The sequence below is a fragment of the Pan paniscus genome, chromosome 1 (genome assembly GCF_029289425.2).
Source record: "Pan paniscus chromosome 1, NHGRI_mPanPan1-v2.0_pri, whole genome shotgun sequence".
Lineage (NCBI taxonomy): Eukaryota > Metazoa > Chordata > Mammalia > Primates > Hominidae > Pan > Pan paniscus.
This window is the reverse complement of record NC_073249.2, coordinates 91,099,914-91,106,174: the sequence shown is the minus strand read 5'-3', so window position 1 is coordinate 91,106,174 and position 6,261 is coordinate 91,099,914. Positions and strand designations below refer to the sequence as shown.

The 6,261-nt window shown below is 37.5% G+C and overlaps 1 pseudogene; it reads right to left on the bottom strand.

The window, feature by feature from the left end:
* Positions 1-1,366: 1,366 nt before the first annotated feature.
* LOC100992434 (olfactory receptor 6K3-like) lies at positions 1,367-2,314 on the bottom strand (annotated as a pseudogene).
* Between the last annotated feature and the right edge of the window lie 3,947 nt (positions 2,315-6,261).

The window sequence follows — 6,261 nt, the reverse complement described above, 5'->3', positions numbered from 1 at the left end:
TGAATGTTAAGGAGCCAGGTTTCTTTTCCAAGCCCAAATCACTTCACCGGTGTGCACCTTGTTAATCTTTTTAAAGTGAAAAAAAACTGACCTAAGGGTATTGTGAATATTAAATGAAATATTTCATAATGGAAACACTTAGAAAGTAATAAATATGATTTACTTAATTATAAAGTAATAAATATGATTATTGTTTAGGCCAGTATTCTCTTTTGATTTGGAGAAAACTCCAAATCAAAACTCCACTACTTGGAGTTACAAAGTGAAGAAAATATTCCATTATAATCTGTGAATGATAGAAACATAGGTAAACCTATAGCAGATATCCCCTGTCAGATCAAACATTAGTCCTTACATTAGAAAATTAGAAAGTATAGCAAATCAACAGCATAAATCAAAACACGTACGGTGGGTTTATGTGCAGATTTGTTACACGGGGATTTTGCGTGAAGCTGAGGTTTGGAGTACGGATCTCGTCACTCAGGTAGTGAGCATATTACCTGATAGGTAGTTGTTTTACCCACCCCTCCACAACCTCTGATAGTCCATAGTGTCTATTGTTTCCATATTTATGTCCATGTAACCTCTATGTTTAGCTCCCACTTATAAATGAGAACTAAAAAATAAAAGAGATGATAAAAGACATTCATAACATATTGTGAAACACAAGCAAGGATGTCAGCAGATTACTCATCAAAAACAATGCAAGTGAGAACAAAGCAGACCAACATCTTTAACTCATGGAAAAAAAGAAAAAAAAAATCTTATATTTTGGACTTCTATATCCAGAAAAAAACATCTTATAAAATGAGGACAAAATAAAATACTTGCTCAGATTTACAAAGCATTGTTGAAACTTACAAAAACAAAAAGGATTAATCATCCACAGACCCACAGTGTGAGAAAAGTTGAAGGAAGCTTCTCAGGTAGAAGGAAAATGACACCAGATGAATACAGATTTTCACAAAGAAATGTGGAGTGCAGGAAAAGAGAACAATGTAGACACATGTATAAGAAGGTTTTACAATCATTTAAATATCTTTAAAACTTAACGTACTTATTTTGTTTTTGTTTTTACAGCTTAACTTACTTTTCAAGCAAAAGTAATAACATTTATAAATCATACTTATAGCCTTAGAAAAACAAGACCTATAAATTAAAATGATAGACACAAAACTTAGTACTGTTGTTATTCATATTAAAAATCATTAAAGAGATACTTCACTTTGAAAATACATGCCAAAATGTCTTTAAATAATTTCGTTAAAAAAGAAAAAGTGCATGGTAATTTAAAAAAACTGATTTGTTAGCATTTTAAACTTAAGGAGATGATGAGATTTCTTTGAGGAGGTGTGTGTGAACTCCATTAGCTCCCAGAGGCATTGAACATCTTTTGAGAACAGAGGATTTTCTTGGTGGCGTTTTTCATATCTTTGTTCCTCAGACTATAGATTACTGGGTTGAAAAGTAGGGCAAGGACAGCAAACATCAGTGCAATGGCCTTGTCCAGTAATGGTGGGAATGTGACAGAGAAGCGCAGATACATGAGTGACACACTGCCAAAAAACAGCAAGAAAATAGCAATGTGGGCTGCACATGTGGAGAAAGCCTTTTGACGGCTCTCACCAGAGGGAATCCTCAGGATCACCGTGATGATTCTTAAATAGAAAAGGGTGATGACAGAGACAGAGGTCGGAATGGAAACAGCATGGATCACATCTTCAACCAGAATTATGTACGTATCTGTGCAGGCCAACTGCAGCACAGGTTCAAAGTCACAAAAGAGTTGATGAATTTGGTTGGCGCCACAGAATGGAAGAGTGGAAATGCACACAATCTCTGGCAGTAACATGAGGAAGCCAAAAATGCAAGAGCCAGTGGAGAGCTGGATGCACAGTCAAGGGGACATAGTGATTGCATAGCGAAGGGGGTTGCAGATGGCTACACACCTGTCAATGGCCATCACTGTGAGGACTAGGGCTTCTGTGACCCCGAGTGAGTGGAAGAAGTACATCTGCAGGAGGCAACCTATGAAAGAGATGGTTTTCTGTTCACTGAGAAGGTTGGAGAGCATCTTGGGGATAGTCACGGTGGTGTACCAAATCTCCAGGAAGGAGAAGACACTGATAAAACTGTACATAGGATTATGGAGATGGGGGTCCGGTCGGACAGCAAAGAAAATCATGAAATTTCCAACAAGAATGAATATATAAATAAAGAGCATAGGAATGAAGAATAAGAGGCTGCCATTCTTAGATTGAGGAAAATCAGAGAAATAAAACTCAGTCACCATTGTCTGATTCTCTGGATCCATATTTTCAGCGGTTTCACTTGTTGGCTCATAAAACACAGTCAGCATTCTAAGTACATGCAAAGAACAAATAAAAACTTTCTTTTCAAGCAGCTAAACAGCCTTGAAATTAGGCTGGTTAAATAAAATATACTATGTGAGTCATTTTGCAACATATAAAGTTATCCTGTCAAATTTAGTAATTATAATAACTTATGTTGTCAATTATTCTGTTGGATAAGCTAACAGTATTGCTAGTTAGACATATAAATTGGTACAAACTCCCCTGAATGGCAATTTGGCAATTTATATTGAGAGTTTAAGACTGTTTAGAGCCTGCCTTTCACTATGTAGTCTAGGGGAAATATTTCAGATATTAAAAAAGAAATATATGACAATATTAGCTAGAACATTTATTATAACAGTAAATTAGAAACAATTTAAGTAAGTAGACATTTTCATCTTTTTGAGATGAAGTGTTGGGGACACAGAAGAATGGGTCATGACAAAATGATACCCTCTGTGGATAAGAATAAACTCATTTTTAAGTGCGCATGTTTAAAACTAAAGTATGATTAGCAGCTTCCCTTAGTCTGACTCATTATTAACAATTGAATGAAAAGAAAAAATCCAAACATTCCACCAAATATTATTTACTTTAAGACACAAGAGGCTAATCTCATGTGACATATATGGGTATACAAATTAATCTAATCTACACTCTAAAGGGGGTGTATTAGGGTTCTCTAGAGGGACAGAACTAATAGGAGATATATATATAGTTAAAGGGAAGCTTATTAAATATTAACTCACACTATTACAAGGTCCCACAATAGGCTGTCTGCAAGCTGAGAAGCAAGCAAAGCCAGTTCGAGTCCCAAAACTGAAGAACTTGGAGTCTGATGTTTGAGGGCAGGAAGGGTCCAGCAAAGGAGAAAGATGTAGGCTAGGAGCCCAGGTTAGTCTAGTCTTCTCATGTTTTTCTGCCTACTTTATATTCTAGCCACGTTGGCAGCTGATTAGATGGTGCCAACCCAGATTAAGGGTGAGTCTGCCTTTCCCAGCACGCTGACTCAAAAGTTAATCTCCTTTGGCAACATCCTCACAGACACACCCAGGATCAATACTTTGCATCCTTCAATCCAATCAAATTGACACTCAGTATTAACTATCACAGGGAGTTAGTTAATAGTTGAAGTGCGCTAATCTAGAAATTACATTCTAGGTGTAATTTGCAACATTTGAAATACTTTAATCAATAGTCTACCTCAAGAGGCAGATTTGACAAGGGCTTCAAATATTCTTATCTGTATCCACACTGTAGAGTTTATTAAATAATGTAAAGCAGGTTTTGTCAACTTCAGCATTATTGACATTTTGAAACAGACAATTCATTGCTCAGAGAGAAGGCAAGGCTGTTCGTGCATTATAGAATGTCTAGCAGCCGCCCCTGGTCTCACCTATAAGGTGTCAGTAGCATAGACCCCTCCCTCGTCATGACTACCAAAATCATCCTAGAAATCGCCAAATGTCCCTGCAGGGAAGAAGTAGAAGAAAATTTGTGCCAGTTAAGAACCACTGGCATACAGAAATTTTTTTTAATGAAAAACCAGGTGATCAAGATACGTTGATTGGCTGAAAGTATACCTAACCTCTGGCTTGCAGGGCTATAAAACAGGATGAGCTAGGCAGCCTATAGAGCTTGGAGAGGTGCAATAGGCACATGATCCATTCATTCCTGTGTTTCCGCCTTAAAAGGGTATTGATCACCTAATCTCACTAGAAAGTTAGCTTTTCTACTGCAGAGAATTTTATTACATTTTATCTTTGATAGAAACCTTCATTTATTATACTAACCAGAAAGCATAAGGAAAAAGAGTTGAGACTTCCATGAGCTTCCAAGAAAAGGCCTAATAGTAGTATGTTTTTGCCTGTTTGCTAATAAATGTTTGTTTGCATGGCAGAATTCTGACTCTTCACTTGGTACTGAGGTGAAGATGGGACCCCTAAATGGAGAAAGCTACTGATATCTACCAAAAAAGTCAGACAACTCTGAACTGCCAATGGATACAATAAATAGATAAAATTATTTGGAAACCATAATACCGGAGGCTATACACAAATAAGAACCCAGCTTGGCATATGGCAACCACAATTTTTTTTCTCTTGCTTTTTATACATACAGCAAAATAGTAAGTCTATGTTGAAACAGGAAAATATGAGGTGAAAATTCCCTTGTTTTTCTTTAAGAAAACTTTTACATAAAAAATGGAGGCTCATAAAAAATAATTTATACTCTAGCAATTTTTACCTTAATTACTCTTATCTGGGCTTATTGTTTCCAGACTTGTCTTACTACATCTCACTTTCACATAGCTACTGAAATAATCTTTCCTAAATGCAAAGCTGTCAATCCTCTGTCTGAAAACCTTATACTGGCTCTCTGTAGGGTTCCAAATCAAACCTGAGCCTTTAAGCAGAACAGATAATATGGCTGTATATGAGATTTTAAAATTATTTTGTCATCCCAATATCTTATGACTGTATTATCCCCAACAGGCTTTCCTAGTATGATAGAAAATGATACCCGTATAATTGTTCTGTGTTCTGCTTACAGAGGCAGTAGGGAGACAAACAGGGAAAGAAGCATTAAGCTCTATGTCCAGTACAGTTTGGAATTAGAAAATTGAAATCTGGAAATTTTTGTTAAAAAGGTAGGTCTTTAGGAACTTGAGTCTTTAAGAAGGAAAGAGGATGCCTATAGGAAGGCAATTTGATATAGAGTCTTGGGAGCAAAGTTATACCTAATAGGACTCTCCTATTTTCTGTAGGAATGGATACCCCAGAATCTCAACCAGAAGCTCCACTAGTCCTGACATTCCTTTATTCTTAAGAGCCTGTCCTGATGCCACTAAATACAATACAAACCTAGATTAGAATTTATCTCAGAAAATAGTAGAGTTGTGAAAGAGTCATAGAGCTAGTGGGCCAGACACAATTTGATAGATTTAGTCCAGGTGTTTGTTATCTTACGGCAATCTCTAATTGTAGGACAAACACTCACCAAAGCCCTCCATCCCTAAGTTATGGTCCTTTCCTCTACCTCATGTGTTGTCACAATCTCAACAAAATTTCCACAAGTCCTTCTTTAAAGTCCAATAGGAAATAATATGGTTCTGTGAAAATTGTCCCCCAATATCTAGTAAACAAAGTCATTCACTCATATCTCAAAGTAGAAAGTCCACCCATCAGTCCATAGCTACCTCTTCCAGAAACCAGCAGAGCCACCTCCTCTTTTCGAAATGTCTCCATCTTCATTGCTCTGCAGCCCAATAAGTAGGAAGGTTGTAACCACAGCCACAACTCTAGGCATCACAGGGAATTGCTAAGTGGGAGAAAGGTTTTCTTCTAAAGGGCTCTTTCCTGGGGGGCTTAGGGAAAAGCAACTCTATGCCCCATGAGACTAATTAGGAAAACACTTGCTGACACCCTCCCCTTTCATGAGGTCAACACACCTATGGGAAGCTAGGTTTTTCAGTCAGGCTAGAAATCAGATGAAAAGAGTACTTGGCTTTCCATTCTGTCCGAGGGGTAAAAGAATAGTTTAAATTACAAAATCTGCTGAGAAAGGGAAAGGATAAGGAACAAAAGGAATGAAACTAACGCAATGTGGTTCAAAGGCAGGAGAATTTTCTCTACTCTTTGGAGCAGTTTAGTGATCACACAGCACAACCCTGAAGTGTATTGCAGAAGATTCAGCCAGCTGCCATCCAGCACAGCTTAGTAGAATTTCTTCAGAAGGATCCAGGGATCACAGGGCCATTTGCAGTAGTGGCAGTAATGAGGGGGCTCTCATGAGATTTCATGGGTTTCAGGGGTTCCAGCAGCAGATATCCCAAGTGTATGGAGTCAGGAAAGGATTGAAGGGCAACCTTTCCTGCTACATGAAAGCTGTATTGATGAGCACACAT